Source organism: Capsicum annuum, chromosome 1 (genome assembly GCF_002878395.1).
Source record: "Capsicum annuum cultivar UCD-10X-F1 chromosome 1, UCD10Xv1.1, whole genome shotgun sequence".
Lineage (NCBI taxonomy): Eukaryota > Viridiplantae > Streptophyta > Magnoliopsida > Solanales > Solanaceae > Capsicum > Capsicum annuum.
The window spans coordinates 129,590,957-129,617,647 of NC_061111.1; the positions used below are offsets into that span (position 1 = coordinate 129,590,957).

At 33.1% G+C, this 26,691-nt stretch overlaps 1 long non-coding RNA gene across 1 annotated transcript; it reads right to left on the minus strand.

The window, feature by feature from the left end:
• Positions 1–7,781: 7,781 nt before the first annotated feature.
• Positions 7,782–10,079, minus strand: LOC107855967. Its single transcript, XR_001670417.2, has 3 exons — positions 9,770–10,079; positions 9,257–9,571; positions 7,782–8,170 (listed from the first exon to the last, which is right to left on the minus strand). It is a non-coding gene; the product is annotated as an uncharacterized LOC107855967 (long non-coding RNA).
• Positions 10,080–26,691: the final 16,612 nt, after the last annotated feature.

A 26,691-nucleotide genomic window follows, 5' to 3' on the forward strand; every position in this document is an offset into this window, starting at 1 on the left:
AAAAAATTTAAAATTACCCTAAAAAGAGGAATTTCCCCACCCCACACTTAAAAATCTACATTGTCCCCAGAAAGATAGCTATAGAAGTACTCTCTGAGGCTTCTAGGCCTAGCTAGTAGCATATTTATACATCAAGAGGGTTCAGGGACCCTGCACTTAGTCTTCACCATGCTCTTTTGCTCAGGTTTTCCAGTACTAAGACTTTCAATCAACCTGTGACTCAAAAAAAACAAAAACTAGTGAAATAAAAACCATAAATACTGAAAATAAAACATACTTTAACTTGGGTTGCCTCCCAAGAAGGGCCTGATTTAGTCTTATGGCACAATCCATATCAATTTTTTCCTCCATCATAAGGATATGAATTTTACCCCCCAACTTCGTATCCATCTTTTTGCTTAGCTCAAAGAGTGGTGGTACAAATATTAAGAAACTGAGTAATGGATGGTGCATGATAAACCACTCGGCCTTGAAATGAGGTGTATTTTTGTGTTGCTTATCTAGTGCAAAATCAAGAATATAGAATTCCTGTTCCTCGTCTTCACACTCTCCCACTATTTTAGATGACTCTACAGATAAGACATCATCTAAACATAATGTATAAAAGTGCTTTGAGTGAGGCCCAATCAATCCCACTTTAAAATTTACACAATCGACAACACCCTCACTCTTATTCATCTTTTCAATTTCAGTCTTAAGAGAAAGATGACAGCTAAATGGTTGCAATTCTTGTGTCTGTTCCACACATTATCTAGTTTCTTCATTTTCTTTACTCAGTCTCTATGGAGATGGTAGTGGCGGTATCTCTTTAACCTATTCAAAAATTTTAGTTTTTGAGTACTCAGACTTTCTAGAATCATACACAACTTTGTCTGCATCTGGTTTGAGAGTCAACTCTACATCTACCTCCTTAGTTGTCTTTAGAGGTTCTTCATACAGTTCTTTACCATTCCTCAAAGTGATTGCCACTACTTGGTTAGAAGGTTCAGTGTCACTTAGTAAACCACCTTGAGTCCTGTTATTTTTTGCCTGTTGCACCTGTCCCAATTAATTCTCCAACTGCTTTGTATCCACCTACTGGTTCTTTATGTCTTCCGCCAACTATGCATAAGACGCTAAAATTTGTTTCATCACCTCTTCTATATTGCTAGTTTGAGTCGTGGCCTAATTTTCTTGAACCAGCTTTTGTTGAAACTGTTGTTGCTGGTTGTTCCATGATTGAATTGGTGGATGAGTCTGCCACATTTGATTGTCGGTGTTCACATAATATGACCTTTGAGTATAGCCCACAAATATTTTTGAATTGGGATTGACAGCATAAATAGCTGCAAAATGACCACTGTTACCACAAACCATACACTAACTTGTGGTCTGCTCCACAGATAGGACAGTATCCACCTCATATTGTGAAGGTCCCGTCCACGCACTTACATCAAAAATTTGGAAAAAAATTCCTCTCTATAGGGTCCCCCATAAAAATAACAAGAATCATCATCACTTGAAAACTATCTATCCCAGGCCGACCTAACCAGAAGTGTAAGAAAAAAAGTAAAAGAAACTAAAAAAAATTACTAAACTATGTAAAACTCAATATAGCTAAACTAAAAATAAGATATTTTTATATTTTCAAGTCCCCAGCAACGATGCAAAAAACTTGTTGCGTCCAAGCGCACACGCAAGTGTACTTGGTCTCACCAAGTAATGCAATGGCCTTAAATAAAGCCAAATATTGATCCCTAAAAAACTTGTATCAACAAATATCTAATTTAAGTTCAACTATCGAGATTAAAGTGTTGCAATGTAACCAAAAGAGTTTTGAAAGTTTGTAAACTAAAATAATGCGGAAAAGTAAAGACTTTGGACAAGCAATGGATGAAAACCCAAGGGTTAAGGCACTGTGAACAATAATAATATGCTAATGAACTGCATTCCTTAGATTACTTATCTTGGTTTTTGATTCGTAGTGTTTATCGTATGAGCATGGTGTCCCGTCCTCTAACCTTCTACCTAACTAGACATTACAACTACATCGTTGAGCGGGGATGTAATAATCTATTTAAATGCATTAAGATATCATCCTACATGTGAACCAAGCAAGGCTTCTAGGTATATCCCTATCCTATATTCTAATTCAAATTCTTTATTTCATAAAAGAATAAGAACATTGTTCTATTTATCTCCACGTTTTATCTTTTTATTCCCCTCCCGAGTTCACAAGGTAAACAATATATGTATTCTAAGGGTCGCGAATCCTTAAAATAATTAAAACAAGGATAAAAAAATAATTAAATATGGTAATCAATCCAAACAAACTTAATTCAAAGCGAAAGTAAACATTTTCTTGGCCTTAACCTCGGAAGGGGGCTTTTAGTCACTCATGGACATAGTCGTAATCAAGATAATTGAATACAAGATAAAGTCAATTAAAAAGCTAAAGTAAAAGAAGAATAACACTAATTGAAGTATTGTCCCACCCCTCTCCAAGTTCCAAAGCCGTCAAAGGTGTATAACATCAAGTATAATTGTCATATTTATAGGAGGACAAAATGCTGAGTTTTTGCACTAGGTTAATTTTCCGCATCTAGATGCGCGATGCACCCTTATCATGGATAACCACCATTTTTGGTTCATTAGGAAGATACTGGTGTATGGAAATCACCATTTGGCCCTAGATTTGGTCTGCGACGCACCCTTGACATCCAAGGTGTCCAATTCACGTCAAGTTGTGTCTTGTGCTTCCGTTGATCCATTTCAAGCATTTTTGTGTTGTTTCCACTTGATTTAAAGCTTTTATATCATTAATATATCATCATAATAAACTCTACAATCATCCTATATCATTAAACACAACAAATTAGAGCACTAAGCATCACAACATCCAAGACAACGAACTAGAAACTTAAGCTAAGAATAGTAGTTTTGCACCTTTTGATCTTTCACTTTGTTTTGACTTTGTCTTGATTCAATTGAACTTTAAACACTATAAACAAGTTTTTCCACAAATAATTAATCAATAATATCATAAGGAACTCATTATACACATTAGAATCCATCGCGATCAACTAGAACAACACTTAGCTCAAGCTAGTAACACTAGTTTTCTCATATTAACTCTAAATGACCAATTTGATTCCAAACTTGTTTGAAATGCACCTTAAACATTGTTATCAAATAATTAAACACTTATATGCTCATTTATATCATCATTGACTCATTAATCACACAAGAAATCCTCAAAACAAAGCTAAATAAGCCGAATAACAACACTAAAATGCATAAATCCACCTCAAATCAATTCACCTCATATTCCTCTTTCCTCGTTAATAGAAACTTCTTAGCAAATCAGTGTCCAAAAATAAAAATACAATGAATCCATAATGTTAGCCACCACATCTGCACGTTACAAAGTGAAAAATACAAACAGACCCATATATATATATATATATATATATAATGCAAGACCACATAAAACATAACAACATACAACAAGGACCATATGATTAAACTGATGCGGAAATACCTCTTTTACTTCTCTGTAATGCACAAGGATGATATTCTCCAACTATTTGTAAAAGAAAATCAAGAACAATAGCTATGTTCAAAGTTATAAAGGACTAAATCAAATACTAAGAACATTGAATATTTTTTAAAGATCTCCACTTTCATTCCTTTTTCTCTAGAAACAATAGGGTTACAACATAAAGAAAGTCCATTGTATATATCTATGAAGCACCTGGATTATTTTCCAAAGCTCTTGCACTTAAATATGAGGTGGAGAATAAACTAAGTCGTACAAAGTAAGAAGTATGTAATTATCTAAGGAAAACTCAAGCCTTCTAATAAGCCAATATTACCACAAAACTTAGTGATGGAGCATTTATGTAGAGGACATTTATTTATTCTAAATTAGAAAACTCCCTCCAGAACATCTCTTTTCCCTACAGCCAAACTTCTAAAGCATAATTAACCCCATAGGAGATCTGAAAGAGTGAGCATAATTACTAACTATGCAGTAGCACCATCAAATGTGCGATGCAAGAAAAGGGGCCATTGGAGTTAGTTTTGAAACTTCTTTTAGTATATTTACAGCAAGTGGTAAATGTTTATTTATTTTTGGTATAGTACATAGACAAACCCTAAACTTGGAAACAAGTTTCACTTAAGACACCTCAACTGAGTCTTGTAGCTATTAGACATTCCAAATTCTTATTAAGTCCTCATGACTTTCCAGTTAAAAAAAGTGAGCTTCACATGTCGTAATATGGCAAAAATATAAAATTAAATGAGAAAAAATCCATGTGTCTCTTGATCCTAGTTAATGCCAAAACTTAAAGCTTCTGAGGGAAAAAGAAAACAAGAATTTTAAGAACCTCTCTCCCCCTATCGGTCATCTTCTTCCCCATACACTCCCCATTTTTTTTTCATAGACTCCCCCAACCCCTAGATATTGTACCTCTAACTGGCCATCTTTTTTAACCCTCCCCCTTCTTCTTCTAAAGAACTTTCCCCCATTGCCAAATGAGGAGTTTCTTAAGAAGTATCTTAAAAGATTACATTCACCTGTTGTAGACATATGTAGCATGTTAGAAAACTAGCGTAATTTTAAGGGGTTGTATATGTATTTAGCCTTTTTCTCACAATGACCCAAAACCACCATAAATGATTTTAATTTGGAGGTACTTCCACAGCAATCGGGAAAAGCTAGAGAAAAATCACTAGAGACTAATGAATATTCTATGACAAAAAGAAAATGAAAAAGGTACAAATATACCCTCGAACTTTGATAAATGGTACACATATACCCTCCGTTATACTTTAGGTACAAATATACCTCCGTCGTTAATGATTTGGTACATATATACCCTTCTCATTAACGGCATGCCACGTGTCGCGATCCTAGCAATTTATCCATTTTTATTTATGAAAAAGGTGCAAATAGACCATCGAACTTTGATAAATGGTACATAAATACCCTCTGTTATACTTTAGGTATAAATATACCCCCGCCGTTAATGATTTAGTACATATATACCTTCTCATTAACGGCGTGCCACGTGTCACGATCCTAGCAATTTATCCATTTTTATTTATTTTATTCCCAAATAATTAATCCATCCTAATTAAAAATTCATTACCCGACCCATTCCATCCCAATCCAACCCGATCCAAACTGAAGCTTCACGCGTGTACGCCTAAAGCTTCTAAGAGCTGCAGAAGCAAACAAGGCAATTAATGCTGCCAAAATATTTACGCGAGAAAATTCTTACTTCATGATGACTCTTGGAGGTTATAACGTAGTAAGGAATCAAATTCTGGTGAGCTTAAATTGAATGTGTCGATTTTTTTCCTCTGTAAACTATTTTGTATGTCAATATATTCATACTCATGCATATTAATCTTTCATTCTTCTTGATGCATACTTCAAAATTCATCACAATTTGCAGATTATATTAGTTGACTTTGTGCGAGAGTATATGCCAAAGACTTCAGGTGTAATTGAACTTCAAGATTCTCATGGAAATAAGTAGAATGTCCGTTGCATCAGGAGGAAAATGCGGATGATTTTATGCAAAGGATGGTCGAAATTTGTTAGGAATATCGGTTTAGTGGTAAGAGACGCGTTTGTAGGGTTAAAATGCCTTCAGATCTAGTTCGTCGCTGCCATTTGCTCCAATCCTTCGTTCAATTCTGAGTCTCAGAAGCTTTTGGCATAAACGCATCTCTCAGAAGCTTTAATTTGGATCGAGTCGGGTTGGAATGTAATGGGTCGGGTAGTAGATTTTTAATTAGAATGGATTAATTATTTGAGGGTAAAATAAATAAAAATGGGTAAATGGCTAGGATCATGACACGTGGTACGTCGTTAGTTAGGAGGGCCTATATGTACCAAATCATTAACGGCAGGGGTATATTTGTACCAAAGTATGACGGAGGGTATATATGTATCATTTATCAAAGTTCAGGGGTATATTTGTACCTTTTCTATATAAAAATAGGTAAATGGCTAGGATCGTGACACGTGGCATGTCGTTAGTTAGGAGGGTATATTTGTACCAAATTATTAACGGCAGGGGTATATTTGTACCGAAAGTATGACGGAGGGTATATATGTACCATTTATCAAAGTTCAGGGGTATATTTATACCTTTTCTGAAAAGAAAAAGAGTCGCACGGTGATTGCCTAGTGATTGAGGCATAAACGCGTCTCTCAAAAGCTTCAATTTGGATCGGGTCGGGTTGGAATGTAATGGGTCAGGTAGTGGATTTTTAATTAGAGTGGATTAATTATTTGAGGGTAAAATAAATAAAAATGGGTAAATGGCTAGGATCATGACACGTGGCACGCCGTTAGTTAGGAGGGCCGATATGTACCAAATCATTAACGGCAGGGGTATATTTGTACCCAAAGTATGACGGAGGGTATATATGTACCATTTATCAAAGTTCAGGGGATATATTTGTACCTTTTCCGTATAAAATGGGTAAATGGCTAGAATCGTGACACGTGGCACGCCGTTAGTTAGGAGGGTATATTTATACCAAATCATTAACGGCAGGGATATATTCATACCGAAAGTATGACAGAGGGTATATATGTATCATTTATTAAAGTCCAGGGGTATATTTGTACCGTTTCTGAAAAGAAAAAGAGTCTCACGGTGATTGCCAAGTGATTGAGGCATGGGAACAACAATTTGGAGATTGCAAGTTCAATTCCCAGCTAACATTTTGTGAGAGCAGTCTGCTCCAACCTGGATGGACAAGGTTATCTTGACATCCTGTGCTTGTGACAAGGATAGACTTTCTGGGAGATCTATTTAGGTGCGCATGAAGTCTAAGTCAAAAAGGACCAATCTTAAAATTTTAAAATTGAAAAGAAATAGTAATAGGGGGTGATACTTGATCACTGAACTAAACTGAAATATCACAGTATGTAGAGTGTGTTCAACTTAAAAGAGTAAAATCATTCCTTGAAGGAAACTCTTTCAAAATCAAAAGACAATGCTTAAAAAGAGCCGACCCAGTTCAATACCCACTTCGTGGGTGTCTCGGGAAGGGAATACTCTAGGCAGTCTTACCCCTGCTTTGCAGGGAGGCTGATTCGAACCCGCGACCTGACACTCCACGGCAAGCAAGCTTACCCTTCCAAAAGACAATGCTTGCTTTCCCAAAATCAGATCGTTATTAATTTTCTAAGGAAGGAGTACGAAACCCACCAGGATCAAGATGGAAACCTCCATTAATTTCAATATGTGAAGTTATCAAGTATTCTTGCCCCCAAAATACTCTAACAAAGTCCATTTCCTATTAGTTGTATCAAAAAATATTCTAGTTCTCAAGGCAACCACCATGACTATTTCCCGACCAAAGAAATATTATGGAATCCCAAACCACCCGTTGCGCAGCCATACAAAATCAGATTAACAGAAGCATCCATATAACTTTAGTGCCCATTTGGAAGAAATCATAACTTGTACAATTAGTCCTATCAACTTTAATTTCGAATTCTCTTGCAAGGAATTCCAATGTAGAGATATACAAAATACAAGCCTAGATTGTTCAATTCCCAATAGAGACAAACACTAGGTGATTTCTTCCCATCTATTTCAACATTGATGGACAGAGTTACTTAGTAACTGTTATTGGTGGGAGGTATCCCGTAGGATTGCTTGAGGTGTGTGCAAGTTGGATCGGACACCACAGTTATCGAGAAAAGCCTAAATCAAGGTTACTATAGGCCCCACACAACAAGAAAAAAGATACTCTCCACATATCCAACCTTTGAGAAATCCTTGAAGAATAATAGTACACACTCTCATTCTTTTAGCTTTTGATATACAAGACAAAATCTAATTAAAGTTTGGAAGATTGATGATAAATGAACGGTAAGGAACATCCAAATAGCTGATAAACATCAAACCAGGTACAAGAAAATAAAATTATATGTGAAACTGACTAAATTGATAAGTATTCATCAAATTACATAATCTATTTATATAATTTTCCCCTAGCACGCGCGTCTTCACCTCAAAGCAACAACACAGAACAAGCTAAAAGGATACCAAAAACAGAGATTCACTCTTCAAGCATCCAATAACTTCGCCTCTTGAAAGTTCTTGTTGTCCTTCCTATGGGCATAGTAACAATGAAGAACATCAATGTCGTCTTCCTGCATTTAGAAAAAAAAGTTGATTGAAATGAAGAAAAAGTTTCTAGATGCACAATCGCTTGGTCAAGATCTGGTTGACAACACATACAACCTGTAAAGAAGTTATTGCTCTGTGAATTTGCAGATAATTAGGTTGTCTAGTCTTCGTATAAGTCATACAAGTTACTATGTTGGGATTCTTTTGGTCATAAAGGTCACTTTACTGTTTAGCAGAAATTACAGTAACTAGAAGAGCAACTCACATAAATATCCATGTTTTTTCAAAATACAATAAGCTTTTGTATTTTTTTTCCAAGCTTACTGTTAAGTCTCCCATTGATTGAAGAATCAGATTCATTTATATACATGATATTAAGAGTTAGACCTATCGATTGCGCTTGTTATGTTTCTCAATGTTGAGCCCCATTTTATGTTATCAACGCTCCAATTGTCGGCATGCAGGGAATGTTAAGCCTACGTTGATTGAGGGAATATGTTATATGGTCTTGAGAAATCTTCCCCTCACGAGTTAGCTTTCGAGGTAGAATTAAGCCCAAGGTTCATTTCTTTACACTTACCATGGAGGGTGCTTTCAGGGAATTTCAGGTCACATTACATTTTAGAAACATCATCTGATGTCAGGGATTTTAAACTTCCATTAAATAATCAAATATGTCTTAATCCCAAACAAGGTGAGTTGCCTTGACTATCCAAATCTTCTATATTTAATCTGTGTTATTTTGACTTGCACCAATAAATACGTTAGAGGTCTAAGAATCTGTATCCAATTAAAATAGTCAATTCAAGTTGTTTCACTTGGCGCATGCTAAAACCAGCATAAGGTTACCTTAGTATGGAAATAATACTCCAACTTGGAGTGAACATTTAACATGGTTCTTTAATTCTAATTCACTGGGAAGATAGTGATAAAACCATAAGCTTCGTAACTCCTTATTATGATTAGGTACAATAATAATAATGACTAGATATTGAAAAGATCAATCAGAAAAACATAGGAAAATCCACTAATTAGGTACAAGTTGTATTTGGTAATGACAAGAACAAGCTAAGCGGGAAACATCAAAGTCAATAGAGTGAACATCATACCTTCAACTTTTCGATTAACATCGTCCACAGTTTTACCATCCTTTTTCTTTCTACAGTTGTGACCATTTTTACGGAAATGTGGTACTAATTTTCGATCATATAGAAACAAGGAGCCTCCAGAATTCAGCACAAAAGGTATATTAGGGAGTGAAATGCCCAAAGCACTAGTTTAAGTGAAACAATTAATTTCTGAACCTGGAGGTTTGAGTGGAGGCCGTTGAGTAGAGTAGAAGTTTTGATGATTGCGAAAGATATCACAAATTTCAGGGGGCCGAAGCTAGCAGTGGTAGGCTTCCTTCAATATTTGTTCAAAATCTACATACATTTTAAAGACTATGTAATAACTGCAACGGATCAAATATATTGTGTCATCACAAACAAATACTATCCTGTATTGAAAGAACTCAAGAGCAGATATGAAGACATCACTTATTGAACAAAGATTGATAGGGGGATTGAAGTGGAGAAATAGATTTAGAGAAATATGAAGAAATAGAAAGAGGTAGAACAAACCTAAAGGTTGTCTGGTATGAGCCATGATGAGGATGAGCAAAAAAGAGAACTTCAAAAATTCACAGGAGGAGGAGCGGAAATGAAGATTTTAAACCCTAAACCTTAAGCCAATAACAGTTTTCAGGCACTAGGCCCTGCTTTTTTCAGTTGGAGAGAATTATTAGGAGAAAGTCAAACTTGTGTTCCCACTTTCACCTGAGGTTGCAAAATCAAGCTCAACTCGGCTCAATCCGTTCAAGTTTGAGTTGATTATTGATACTTTCATTTATTGGCTTAATTTATATTAATTTAATTCGTTCAAAATTAGATTGATTTGTGATTTTTGAGAAATTTTGTTAATATATTTTTAAAAGATTTTATTTTATTTGATATTTTATATATCATAACAAAGAAAAATAATTTTTCTAGTACTAAAAATTTATAACAAATAAATAAAGCAATTAAAACTTAGGACTCGATTGACCATAAAAATTAAAATTGTATTCACTTTATTTGGTATTTTTAAAGTTAAAAATAGAGATGGATTTGTGTTTGGTCATAGTATTTTTAAAAATATTTTAAACTATTGATGTACTTATTTTTATAAATATTATTTATACCTTCAATTTTTAAAAATTAACAAACTAACTCGTATTAACTTTTACAACTTTACTATAATACAAAAAGTAAACTACATTACTATTAAACATTGAAAACAACCACATGGAGCAATGTTTTCGTTTTCCATAACATCACCAATAAACCATTACTATTGTAGTTGACCTTTTTTTTTTTAATTTGTTTGGTGGTTTTTGTACAAAATAAAAAGTTGGTGTAGTATTTAAATATAAAGTGATAGGAAAAATTGAATCCAAAAATAGTGAATACCCCTTAAGAGGTGTTTTTCAAAAAATCAAAAACTGAAAAGGTATTCTGAAATATGTTTTTGATTTTCATGGCCAAAAAAATTTTTTGGAATAAAATGAAAACGTATTCCAGAAAATTGTGAATAATATTTATGGTTAAATGCCTACTTAGTAAGACTTGGGTGGATTGAGTTATAACCCAATACCTAACTCGTTTTGACCCAAATAAATTTTGATTCGTGTTGAATCCTGACGCATTTGTTATCTTGACTCGTTTTAATCTGTCCAATTGCCACACCTACGTTCTTTTTTGGGAAAAGGTGCAAAAAATACTTATACTTAGGTGAAATTTGTAGTTACACACCTTGAACTTTGCGGGGATCCTATGACCCCCCAGACTACGTAGACCACATTGTCAATGTATCAAAAATAGGTGATTCTCACGCACTAATTAGCGCCCCCTGGCATTTAAATTAATTACTGCAATCATTGTTTCTTCTTCTCTTCCTTTTTATGGCTTTTATTTAATTCGTAGTATTTTTAAAAAATAAATAAATAAATAAATAACCTCCATCACGAATATGAATATCGGGTTTGGTAAACTACCCACATCCCCCCCCCCCCCCCCCCCCAAAAAAAAAAATCGAACCCTATTCTTCTTTCTCCAAATTCCAAATTCAAATCAAAAAAATTTGCCGGTGTCAACTTCGTAAAAAGCTATATATATAATCCACAATTGTTCTTTATAAAGCTGTCGTTTTCTTCAATATCTTTATTCATAGATAGATTGGGGCATTTTTTATAATGCAAAGTATTCATTGGCTTTTGTGTATTTTATATGATCTAAATTTTATCACAATTTGTGTCAAGAAGAATATAAAGGAGAGGAGATTTTGAAGTTTCGTAACGTAGTTGGCATTGTGTTGGATGCCTTAATGACTTATAAGCTCCAATCAAGTGAGAAGAAAGAAACAAGCGTACAAAATCTCCACCTCTGCACCCCTTCCTCAAACCCCAAAATAGCCCCTTCTTAACATGATCTGTAATAAAAAATAAACATTGAATCGCATCCGCTTTCAACATTGAATCTTCCTTATCTAAACAAATGTTATTCAAATTCAATTTTACATCTTTCATGGTTAATCCTAATTTTAAAAATTAGAAATTAAAAATTAGTGTGAAAATATTAAAAAATAGTGAGAAGAAGTCTTAAACAAACAAATAAAATCAAGAAAGATATTATAATTTTTTAGGAAGAAAAAATCTTACCTTCAACAATGGAGATGAAATTGAGAGAAAAGTAAAAGAAAGGGGGTTTATACCTCTCTTTAATAAATTATATTAAAGAATATAGGAATTTAATAAAAATATATATAAAATAAAGAAAATTGAGGGGCTATGTGATAAAAAATAGGTTTATAACGATTTTTTAACATTCTTACGCGCTCAATGTGTGTGAATTCACGTAGTGGTCCAAGTGGGCAAATATATGCCAGTTAAACACGGTAAAAAAATAGTCTAGGGGTCATAGGGGGGTAAAGTTCAAGGTGTCTAACTGCAAATTTCGTCAAAGTATAGATATTTTTCACACCTTTTTTTCCTTCTTTTTTCAACTAGGAAACTTGGTCGCGCGATCGCTAAAGATTAACTATTTCTGTTCTTTCAATTTTATATTCACTTAGTTTAACAATAATAGTATCATTTCTTTTAATTATATTATAAAGAGCGGTTTCAAACTATGAAAGAAAATAAATCTTGCAAATTTGACTTCTATATTAATAGGAAAAAGGATAAAAAAAATAATCCTCTACTTTTATTATTGGTCGAGTTACCCTTTGTTATTTTTTGGCCTAAAAATACTTCCGTTGTTATACTTTTGGGTTAAATTAAAAGTACCCTATCACTAATGAACTTAACAAATATACCCCTCAATTAGATGGTTTCCCCAAATTGATCAAATTGCCCATTTTCCTTAAATAGCCCACAGCTCACTTTTAACCCGACCCGATCCACTAAACCTGAACCTAAATTAGGTTTTAGTGGTCTTCTTCCTTCAACTGAAATTGAAGTGCAAATCAAGGAATTAGTAACTCAGATGGTCACTCAACTTTGGACTTTTATCTCAAAAAGTCACTCAACTTTGATCCTTACTTCAAAAGTCACTCAACTTTCATATTTTTACACAAAAAGTCACTCAAACTATTTAATCATTTTTGTAAATAACATTTGCTTATATGGAATTATTATTTAAATTTAAAATACAGAAAAATAAAAAATAATCACTTAATGACTCTTTTATTCTTATTCCCATAAATTTAGTTTCTCCCCTCCTCTTTCTCATTTTTCTTCTCTTTCTCGCATATTGTAATTAATTCAACATTAAATATGTTTAATAAAATATCAAAGGATCACATTAAAATTTAACAATAACCAAAGAATTAAAATTATAATTATTTTGCTCTACCTTTTCAATCCTTATTTGAACTTTTTTTTTTATATGATATTGATGTTCATATTGAAATCTAATTAAAATTAAATTTGCACATTATATAGCTTATTATAAATGCGACTCTCTCAGAGATACCCCCCCCCCCCCCCCTTCCTATTTTCACTCTATGAAAAAAAACATTGTACTATATGTATATGTATGATGAAATAGGGATTTTATACTCATAATTAAATATTGTAAGTAATATACCTACGTTATAGAGATTCACTATATGTATGTAATAACTACGTACACGTGACTTTTAGTAATAAATGAGTTAAATTACATATTATTTAGTTATATTTCATCGTATTAATATAGTTTATATTAATAATTTTTTATCCTTCGATTATTGTTAAATTTAATTTGATCTTTTAATATTTTACTAGGCATATTTAATACTGAATTAATTACAATATGTGAGAAGGAGAGAACAATGAGAAATAAAAATAAATTTATGGGAATAAGGATAAAAGGGTCATTAAGTGCTAATTTTTTATTTTTCTGAATTTTGCATTTAAATAATAATTCAACATAAGCAAATGTTATTTTAAAAAATGATTAAATAGTTTGAGTGACTTTCTGAATAAAAATGTGAAAGTTGAGTGACTTTTGAAGTAAAGATTAAAGTTGAGTGACTTTCTGAAATAAAAATTTAAAGTTGAGTGACCATTTGAGTTATTAACTCGCAAATCAAGTGTAACTCAAAGACCATTCAATTTTTTTATCAAATTGTTCCAAATTAAAATATGAACTCCCCAATACATTTTTGATCTTTGAAGAATACCTACTCAAGATGAATTAATTTCGTTTGGGAAAAATCAAAATTTAAGCTTTGAAGCTTTAATGGAGCTTCAATGGCTGCCAATGGTAGTTTCCGTGCGGCTTCAAGCTCATAAGAACGAGACCAGTTCTTTCATGCACGGTCTCTAAATTAACAACAAATCAGCACAATTCAGTTTAATTATTATTGTCTTGATCGATCCACGATAACGGTCTCCGAACTCCTATGAACTTCAACTTTAATGTTCTCTATGTTTGAATGTAATGAAGTTATGAGTGTTTGTAGGTATTTATTTATGGATTTCCATCAAATATGATTTTGTTTTGTGTAAATAACATAAATCCCCTACCTATTAAAACTAATTACATAAAATCCCTTCTAGTTTTCTCTCTCCCGAATTTTGCAAATATACTCATACATTCGGCTGCCCATCATATATAGCTCGAATGTATGATAAAACAGTTAATCATATATTTAAGGTAAGATGATAAAACATAATCTCCTACATTCATGGAAAGAGTAATCAGACAAAATCTTTCATTCCCCTAAATAAAGCCATTAATTACCTATAATTATGTTTTGTATGATTATATAAAATAACTGAAATTTAAATTCAAAAAAAACTCTTAAACATCACTGTTAGTTTTCCTCATTTTTAATGACGTTTTTGAAGAAAAAAAAGTCCTCTTCATCTTTCTGCAATTCTCGAAAAAAAAAATATGAGCATCCCCATATTGTTGCGTCATTTCGAAATTTGGGAGTTGAAAATTATTTATCAATTCTATAAAAGTGATGCAATTATTATTTCAAAAAGTATTAACTTTTTGAAATTGATTGCTACGATCGCGATGGAATTGAATATTGACGAAGTTCGTAAAAAAATCGAAGTAAAATATACAATAATTTCACATGTATGAGGGCAACTTATACATTTAAAAAATAAACTACAGTAATGTATAATGTCATACTACACATCTAAATTTTTCGCCTTAAACATGTATGACCTATATGTCTTGACAGAAGGTATAATGAAAATTTATAGAAAAATAAGACTTTCTAACAGTATAATACCACATAAAGCATAAAATGCATCTTATAAGAACTTTTAATGTATAACTTATTAAAATATATATCTTCAGGCTTATATTATACATTAAAATAAGTGTAAGGGCAACTTATACATTTTAAAAATAAACTGCAGTAATGTATAATGTCATATTACACATCTAAATTTTTCACTTTAAACATGTATGACCTATAAGCTTGACAGAGGGTATAATGAAAAATTTATAAAAATAAAACTTTTTAATTGTAAAAGACAACATAAAACACAACTAATGTAATAAGAACTTCTAATGTATAACATATTGAAAATATATATCATTAGACTTATATTATACATTAGTCTTCCAAAATAACTAATGTATAATGTCTGATATATTATATCTTATACTTTCAAATAAAAACTTCAAGAATGTATAATGTTACACCATGCATATAAAATATTAGCATTATACATTATTTATCTATATACTTGTCAGAATGTATAATATAACCTTATACAAAATTCATAGATTATAATTGTATAATTCTACTAAATACAAAAACAACCTCTTCTATATATACAAAAGCTTACATTATACACAAGTGTGTTAAATAAAGTAATGTATAATGTATAAAATCTACATCTTTAGATGCGATGACAAGTAATTTTTTTCCATTGTAGCAAATCACTTATTCTTTTGAGTAGCCCCGATGTACAAATTGCAGTTATCTTTGCAACCACAAAGCTAGCCTGTTTCAACAAAAAACAAACATAAAGTTAGACAAAATACTGAAATATATAAAATAGAATCTTTGAAACATAAAGTTAGATCCAAGAATATTGAAAGAATTTGATATTACAAAATATAATCTTTGAAAGAGTATTAGAAAAATGTTAAACAGAGCAATATCATTCCTTTTCAGAAATAGAATAATATAAACTAAGATTAAATAATCAAATAATCAGGATTTAGATTTTTACAGAAAATTGAGTAAGTGATTTCGTTGATTCAATCATTTGAATAAACGTCGTTGTGCTCTGTTCACAAGATTCATTTTCCGTGGCATATTCCACCCCGTTGTGCTCTGCTGCTGCTGATGATAACCCAATTGAGATTTTTTGAAGTTTCTGATAATTCGTCGTCATTTTTTTTGCCTTTGTTTTCTCATACAAGTCCATGACTTTCTGATTTGGTGAAGTTCAAAAAGAAAACAAAGATTAATGAATGAAATCAATAAGTTCAATTAATGTTTGAAAACTTACAATGGTAAACTCTAAGTATGATTGCTTGATTTTAGGCATAAAAAAGGAGATTGAATAATGGAGGATAAAATGATTTGTAATGGGAGAGAAAAAGATGGAGGAAAAGGCGGCCTTTTTTGGATGTATAATATTAAGGAGAGAGAAATTACCAAATAAGGAAATTTTTGTAATTATTTTGAGATTTGTGTAAATACTTTACCAATTTAGAATTTAATGTAATTGTGTAACTTTAACTTGTGTATATAGGTAATTTTTAGTTTTGTTTTTACAAATCATGGTTTTTGATTTTAGAGATAAAAGAAGAGAGGAATGGTGTCTTTTATACTTCTATTTATTGTTTTTACTTTAAAAATTTTGTGGGTTTTAATTTAGTGGGTCGAGTCAGGTTATTTAACGAAAATGAACAATTTTGATCAATTTGGGGGACACCATTCAATTGAGGGTTATATATGTGAAGGTCACCAATGGAAAGAGTATTTTTAGCCCATAAGTATGAGGGATAAACTTGATCAATAAATGAAAGTAGTGGGGTATTTCAAACCCTTTTTCCCTTATTAATAAGTTCAATTTTTTTTGTTTTTGATTAAAATTGGGAAAAAGGCCCATTTAGTAAAACAAAAGGGGAAATGACAGAAACGACACTTCAAATTAAACTATTTTCATGGAAATGGTCATGGAATTTAAATTCCACCTTCTAGCCTTTCAATTTATTGGCTTGTTCTATACCGCTTCTACACACCTTTTATACAGTTTCTATATATATATATATATATATATATATATATCTTATACATATAAATATTCTATACGAAAATTATATAGTATTGATACACAATTTATACAATAACTGTACATTTATTTTTTACACGTTTTATACAACAATTATATAATTTTCATACACTTTCTATATATTTTTTATATATTTTTTACACATATACATGTTTGATAGAACTATATAATTTTTATACATATATATTATATAGATACATATTCTATTTAACAATTATATCATTTTTATATAATTTAATTATTATTTCTAAACAATAAAAAAGGCAAAATATTTGATCAGTTAAAAAATTTATAGCAAAAAATATATATATTTTAAAAGGGACAAATTGTCCAAGTTGAATACTGTATCAGTATTGTATATAGACTGTATCAGTATTGTATATGGACTACGTAGGCCAAAATGACCCAAATTAAAAAAATGTTATAAAGTGGAAATAGTATATCCGACTGGCCACGTTTTGAAAAGTTTTTAAACTTGGACTATTTATTTTAGAAAGTACTATAGAGTTTTCTTTTTTCAAAACAAAATTTGTAAATGTACAAACCAGACCCAAAAGTGGCCTGACCCAAATAGCAAAAATCTGACAAATTCAACTAATAAGAAAATAATTTAATTAGGATTGTAGATAGAGACATCAAAGGAAGCTTCAAGAGCCTCTTCTTCTCCGATTCATATCTCGACAATTTGTTACAAAGTTTCATGAATTTGTTGAATTGTTCCTTGGAGGATCTTCTTCCATTTTTGTGTTTGCAAAAATTAGTCTGAATTGGCTGTTTTATGTTGTCATCTTCACACTCAATCTTCAATCTCTATCGAGGATCAACTTCTGCTTCATTTGCTAGAATTTTCAAGCTATCGAGTACATCTAGTGCCTCCAGATCTTTTATCTATTTGGAAAAATCCAAGCTTGATATAGATTCCAACTGTTGACGGTCCATGTACTCTTCTAGGTGTCAAAATCGAGCGGGTGTCATACGAAAGGCCCAAAACACCCTTATCTGTCTGATAATCATGCACATAATTCATGACAAAAGAAATGCGGAAGATACACAGTATAACGGAAACATGGTCAAGAATTATATGAAAACAAAAATAGCGAATAGTGTCCCACAATCTAAATCAACATCTCTAAAACCGTCTGCGAAATCTATACTGCATAACTGAAATAATGTCTATCTGAAAATTGGGATAAGGCCCCTAGCAGACCTAAAACTAATAAATGATAAATGAAATAGCAGACGTCAGGCCTTCCGAAATATAGAAGGCTCACCACTTGATTCTGCGATCTGTCAGAAGAAATTTACTAGTTATCTGGACCCCTAGACTGTGCCTCCGAACCTGGGAGGAAAGGGGATCAATACAAAAGTACTGGTACGCAGAGAAATCAAAACAGAAGTATAATATTTTTACACAATATAGGTGAGAGCCATTATAAAACAGTTTCATATCAAATCATTTGAAAACACATAGGCATAATGAAATTGTTTTCAATAATAATGAAATGCAGCTGAGCTAGGTAGAATACCCTACATAATTTACACCAACTGTCAAGCTCCGATTTCTGCCAAGATTAGAGTATACTTGAGGGGAAGACACACAAGATCACACAGTATGGTGTCTCGACCCAATAATAGTGCCTAAGATCACTTAGCCCAGGCTCCTACCTATAATCCCAATTTGGGAATGACATAAAGTCAAGTACTCAAGATCACTTAGCCTGGTACCAAATTTCCGTGTCGGCAAACACGATTTCCAGCGATGAGCCCTTACACTCAAACGCCTTCTTTGGGCATCCACCTATCTCATGTAAAATCAATGCATTCAAATTTCATCTAATTTAATCACATATCATATCCTGTAGGGTATCGTCATACCCGACTTGCAAGCCATCAATATCACATTATTCTTCTCATTCAACCATTGTATTCAACATGTTTCAACATAAATAACCCTCTCGTTTTCAAGTCAAAATCATATTAATTCTCAAAATATTTCATGTCATACTTTTCAAGATGTTTTCAAACAATTTACATCATATGAACATTCAAAACAAATTCACATCAAGAGAGGGATTTTATATAATTCATGCTCTCAAAATATCACCTTTTCAAAACACACACATATACATATATAATATGTCAAATCATTCGGAAGTAGGCTTAAAGACCAAATTCAATATTATAGAAACGTTCAAAACATAATTATATTCGTAGTTTCAAAACCCCCATATGTAAAACACGAATTTAAAGACCCATGAGATTTTTGGATAACCCCACATACCTCTATATGCGAATATGATAAGTGTTTCTTGATGCCTACGTTCTGGGAATTCCAACTATGCAATTAGTTTATAAAACCCACGGTTGAATCTTGAGTTGCTTGGATTTTTATTTTGAAACCCTAGAGAGAGTTCTTGAACAATTTTGATGAATAAAGGTGTATTTTGGGGTCTTTGGGAACTGAATTTCGTGTTTAAGGCTAAGTAAGGGTGAAAAAAGACCATTTTGTCCCAAAAACGGAGTGTTTAAGTCACCTGAAACCTTTACATAGGCGCTACCTATGCTATCGCCTATGTTTACATAGGCGCCGCCTATGCTATCGCCTATGTTTACATAGGCGCCACCTACTACTTTGAAAGGCCATAATTTCTTGCTCGGGTGCCGGATTTTAGGAAAATTGGTATTCTTGGAAAGCTAACTCGAAGACCTATCATTTGACACATACTAGGCTCTCTAATTCGACATATATAAAGAGTTGTGGTCGATGGAAGCTGACACAAATTACAACGTCCACTAAAACTTAATCGATCGAAATAGTTTCAACTCATCCTAGAGTTGAAGGACCTCTATGGTCTAAATTCAAGCTTGAATGGATTCATATACTAAGCAAATAATTAACATGCCATATTGGAATAGGATTTGTGGCTTCAGGATTATCAACGCATCGAAATCATGATTTTTATAATGCCCTGAAATGCGGGGTGTTACATTATCTCCCCCTTGGGATCATTCATCCTTGAATAATGGGTAGGAACATATTAAAGCTTAGAGGTATGGAATAACGCGAACATGATATATTTCTCTAAGAAAGAATGCACTGATCTGAAAAATGACTATAAGACTGGAACTATAGATGTTCTAAATTCTTATACCGGACGTGCATATTTGATGCATGGAATACACGACTGAAGCTATTCATAAGCTGAATTCTCATAATGAACATGCATATCTAATGCATGGATCTGTGACTGAGTTTTTCTCATGAACGCAGGACTAAATACACTGATAAGCTGAACTTTTTCTATTGAACATGCATTTCTAATGCACGCATATCTGACTAGACTAACGTATGAATGTATGACTGATTACGCAATGATAACTGGTGCGAGGCTTGTAATAAGAATCTATGCATGCAATTGAATAAGGTATCTCCCCTTTGGGATCCTATGTCCCTCTATGAATGCTCAATTCACTAAGATATTCGGGGAACTGAGACGATGCACAGGGCACCTACGAATTGAATCATAACTGAACCTCTGGAATTTGAATCTAATGCATAACGGATGAACTGAGCTATACTCACAATTACTAGTATACTCTATCTTGGAATAGTATCATGTCTGAGATTTCCGGTAGCATGAACAAATAAAAAGACGAGAAAACAAGTCATGCGAATCTGACTGCTAAACTGACTTACTGGCTATACAGACTGAATTATGTTGGACCCTCATACTTAACTAGAGTATTTCTTCAACGCTCTCTCTAAAAAGTTCTAACAGTAATAGGGAGCCACAAATCTTGGGTATGGATTACACAAGGTATCTCACTAAGGAAATCACAACATTGACACTACTTTGCAATCTGGAATATAGACATATAACTCCTAAATTAGGATAGAATTACCGGACCTTTGGCAATACAACTTCTTACTTTCAAGCTTAGTACACTTTTCGAATATCCCTTAACTATACTATTCCCTATAAATATCATAATCATTCAATTCAGCTTAAAATTCTCATATGAGCATTGACAAATTTTTCTACTAATGTCTAAAATAGCTTAATCCTTACACCGTGATCAAGTCTAACTCTAAGTCATAAAAAATACAACATGCTACACCACGCTATTATTATAAAACATATGACACCACCTTCTATACCTTTTTTAAAGATCACATCCTAAGCATAACATGCCTTACCACTTCAATGACTACTCTGAACTCTTAATATGAAGTCCCTAATGCATATTGCGACCTCCCACTACAATCCCAAAACGTCATTCAAGCCTATTTTATAACCACATGTTTACTTCAAGGCAACCACCCATAAATACATACTTCACATAGTTTCTAAACTATTGTCAATATAACTCCCACACGCTACCTTAAAACATACACACAAACTTTTCCACTAACCATCACATGTATCAAAGATTGGCCCCAAATCTTACTTCATACTTATGGCCTTATTTAAACAAACGTACTATGATCTTCCATCAACAAAAACATTTACATCATCACCACTATTATTACATAGGGAGGATCACTAAAAGGTTAAAACATAAGACCCTGAAGCACGAGAAGATTTTTATACGGGACTGAGCACACTATAAATAGTGAGTACATGCGTCATAAGTCGCATGACCTCAACTAGAGTTTCTAACATAAGAAATGTGATTCCGACTACTTGAATGAACTAGAACTCATTATCTTGGAACTGGAAGAGTACGTGACTCTCTATCATATACAGGAATCATGAACTACGATCACGGAACTGGATCATAAGGCATGAGTAAGCATTCGAATAACCAAAAAAAAATACTGAGGTAGGAATGGGTTGAGATTCTCCCTCACTTTCTGATGTTCTAAATCATACTGCATCACCACTAGAATTTGAGAGCCTTACTTGATCATTTGTTCTATCATCTCTCCCTTAGCTTCAAGTCATCATCTAGAGTTTGGGAGATCCCTTACCAGATTCTAACTGAACTACACTTGCTGCACTCTGGGGTTTGAAAGAAAGAAAAAAAAATGACAATACATGCATATCGTAGACTTAACCCGAATGACTACCTTCTGGGATACACTTACCAATAGTCATAGTATAATGCTTGCACACTTATTTCTATCGATTCAACCTTCAAAACTTAAACTTAGATTCTAACACTTAACATGACTATTTAGATCACCATATACCATCTAACTAGTCTTTCTCCACTTAACAATTCAATGGTACTACTAGCCACACAAATTATGTAATAGTCTTAAAAAAATATGCCGTAACCTTATATCACCTTGGCATACTTCTACACCATACCTACAACATTATACTTCATTATGAATCAATTTAAACTTAAGCCATTTCATACACCGTTCAAGACTATTAGATCACTTTCATATAACTAACATCATTGACCAAGAAATCATCACATCCACCTTTATGAACTTCAACTGTTCAAACTTAATGTCTAGTGCTAAACATGATTTTACAACCCAACCTTACGCATGATTCTCACTTGGAGACCATGAAATAAACATCAAGAAACACTAGTACACTACAACTTCATAACAACAATAATCGACCTTGACCTTACGGTCTTCCTTATCATAACTCATTAGCACGTACTATTTCAACACATCAAGCCTACTAATATTTATTCCCACAAACATATATCATTAATCTCATGCCACTATTCTTACATCCACATCCTACATTAGATTTAATCTAATGGTCTAGCATCAATCATCTACCACCAATGACGAGGGCAACATAATATACTAATCCATCAAATTGGAATATTCTATCCCAAATACTTCAAAATCTGCTACATACCTGTTCATAAGTAGTACTAGTTTACAACTACCAACAAAAGAAGGTCAAGGGGTAAGGTCACATAATAGACATGATCAACCTTAATCTTATATTATAAACCCATACAATCTTTTCTACTTATACGAATTTCTCACCTCATACTTACTCACTCAATCATACACTTAGACTGCCTTCAAATTTCTCAAACAACCATGAGTCTATAATCATAACTTACTCGCTAATATAGCCATTTTCACATTCAAGCAACCAACAAATCACCCTAACTAACAACTCCTTCTTTACCTCATACTAAACTAACTCACAAGGACGAATTACCTCTTTACCAACTCAATATCATGCAAATAGATTCAGCCATACATATATTAAACCAACGAAAGAACAACAAGTTGCTAGTGAATCGAAACAGGCCTCACACGGCTTCACTAGACTTTGGTTTTGTATTTTGAACAAGAAAATAAGATGGATGACAAGGCAACTATGCTAGTAAATCGAAAGAGCCCTACGCGGCTTCACTAGACTTTAAATTTATTTTATTTTATTTTTTTCAAAAACACCATGATAACAAGATTACATATTACAAAGAATAGAAAATTGACAAATAATATTTAATGGTCTAAGAATATACATATTATTCTATATAAATAAAAATCTAAGTAAAACACTTCCTCCATGGACTACCATACCATCCACACACGCTGCTAGCTACCACATTGGTTTATTACTTACTATAAAGGGGTAAATCATCCTCACTCTAAAGCACTAACGGACTCTTCTCAAGTCCTTGCAAAAATCTTATATGATTCGATCAGAATGAACCATACCATTTAGACTCTAAACTTCTGTACTTGAATCGGCCCAATGATGAGACATGTCTGAGAATATCCGAGTAAGGAAAGAATTGGGATGACTGTTACTTTCGTATGGGAGACACCATAGCACGAATTTGAGTATGAAAGAGGAATATTCTGACTCTATTGCATGGACTAGAACATGAAAAAAAAAAGACATTCCTAAACGCCTAGTAGCCTCTTTCTTATAAGTGTGGCGCGCTACACACCCATAAACAAGACTCTACCTGACACAATTTCACAGACACCCTGGGACTATGAACCGTGCTTTGATACCAAGTTTGTTACGACCCAAATCGGGATCCTGGCCATGATAAGCATTCCGAACCATAAAGGCCCGGAACACCCCTATCTGTCTGATAGTCATGCACATAATTCATGACAAAGGAAATGCGAAAGATACACAATATAACGAAAACATGGTCAAGAATCATATGAAAACAAAAATGCGGAATAGTGTCCCACAATCTAAAACAACATCTCTAAAATCGTCTGCAAAATCTCTACTATATGACTGAAATAATGTCTATCTGAAAACTGGGACAAGGCCCCCAGCAGACCCAAAACTAATAAATGATAAATGAAATAGCAGACGTCAGGCCTTCCAAAATATAGAAGGCTCGCCACTTGATTCTGCGATCTGTCGAAAGAAATTTACTAGTTATCTGGACCCCTAGACTATGCCTCCGAACCTGGGAGGAAAGGGCGTCAATACAAAAGTACTGGTACGCAGAAAAATTAAAACAGAAGTATAATATTTTTACACAATATAGGTGAGAGTCATTATAAAGCAGTTTCATATCAAATCATTTGAAAACACATAGGAATAATGTAATTGTTTTCAATAACAATGAAATGCAGCTGAGCTAGGTGGAATACCCTACATAATTTACACCAAATGTCAAACCCCGATTGCCGCCGAGATTAGAGTATACGTAAGGGGAAGACACACAAGATCACACAGCATGGTGTCTCGACCCAATGGTAGTGCCCAAGATCACTTAGCCCGGTACCAAATTCCCATGTTGGCAAACACAGTTTCCAATGATGAGCCCTTACACTCAAACGCCTTCTTCGGGAATCCACCTATCTCATGTAAAATCAATGCATTCAAATTTCATCTAATTCAATCACATATCATATCCTGTAGGGTATCGTTATACTCGACTTGAAAGCCATCAATATCACATTATTCTTCTCATTCAACCATTGTATTCAACATGTTTCAACACAAATAACCCTCTCGTTTTCAAGTCAAAATCATATCAATTCTCAAAATATTTCATGTCATGCTTTTCAAGATATTTTCAAACAATTTACATCATATGAACATTCAAAACAAATTCACATCAAGAGAGGGATTTCATATAATTCATGCTCTCAAAATATCACCTTTTTGAAACACACATATATACATATATAATATGTCAAATCATTCGGAAGTAGGCCTAAATACCAAATTCAATATTATAGAAACGTACAAAACATAATTATATTCGTAGTTTCAAAATCCCCATTTGTAAAACATGAATTTAAAGACCCATGAGATTTTTGGATAACCCCACGTACCTCTATATGTGAGTATGATAGGTGCTTCTTGATGCCTACATTTTGGGGATTCCAAATATACAATTAGTTTCTAAAACCCACGGTTGAATCTTGAGTTTCTTGGGTTTTTATTTTGAAACCCTAGAGAGAGTTCTTGAACAATTTTGATGAATGAATGTGTATTTTGGGGTCTTTGGGAACTGAATTTCGTGTTTAGGGCTAAGTAAGGGTGGAAAAGGACCATTTTGCCCCAAAAACGGAGTGTTTAAGTCACCTAAAACCTGTACATAGGCGCTACCTATGCTATTGCCTATGTTTACATAGGCGCCGCCTATGCTATCGCCTATGTTTACATAGGCGCCGCCTACTACTTTGAAAGGCCATAACTTCTTGCTTGGGTGCCGGATTTTAGCAAAATTGGTATTGTTGGAAAGCCAACTCGAAGACCTATTATTTGACACATACTAGGCTCTCTAATTCGACATATACAGAGAGTTATGAATGATGGAAGCTGACATAAATTACAACGTCCACTAAAACTTAATCGATCGAAATAGTTTCAACTCGTCCTTGAGTTGAAGGACCTCTATAGTCTAAATTCAAGCTTGAATGGATTCACATACTACGCAAATAATTAACATGCCCTATTGGCATAGGATTTATGGCTTCGGTATTATCAACGCAATGAAATCATGGTTTTTATAACACCCCGAAATGCGGGGTGTTACAGAAAGCTAATAGTTTGCAAATCATAGATGCGATAATTTAGACGACAAAGAAAATTATACTCCCCCCATTTAAAAAATAATGACCTACTTTGACTTGATACAAAGTTTAAGAAAATAGAGAAGACTTTTGAAATCATGTGGCCAAAGTTGTGTTAAATGTACTAAAATGTCCTTTAATCTTGTGGTCCTAAGTATGTCGTGTGGAAAGTTGAAATCTAAGTATTGCCAAAAAAGGAAAGGGGTCATTCTTTTTTAAACGAACTAAAAAGGAAAGTAGGTCATTCTTTTTGAAATGGTGGGTGTACTAAAGAACATATTATTGATATGATTTGGTCAATTGAGCGTGTATATTTAATTCAAAAAAACATACAAACTTATTGGAAGAATAATCTTTCCAAACATAAAAACTTATTGGGAGAATAATCCTCCCCTAAACAAGAAACTTTGACGAGTACATTGTGAATACTATTGTGTGGTTGTATAAAAAGAGGAGTCTTCTATTTATAGAGGTCCAAAACCTTTCCTCCAAGAAAGAGGTTAGCCGAATATAGAAGAAGTTTATATATTATTTTTTTAGGAAAAGTAAAAGTAATTATGGTATTTCCTTATTTTCTTTCAAGAAAAGTAAAACTTAAATTTGGTAGGAAAATCAACCAAAATCCTAACAAATCTCCCATTTTTGGTTTGATTTTCTTGACACGATTTGATCGACCTTCTTTATGTCACATATATGATCTTCGTTCTTTAAATAAT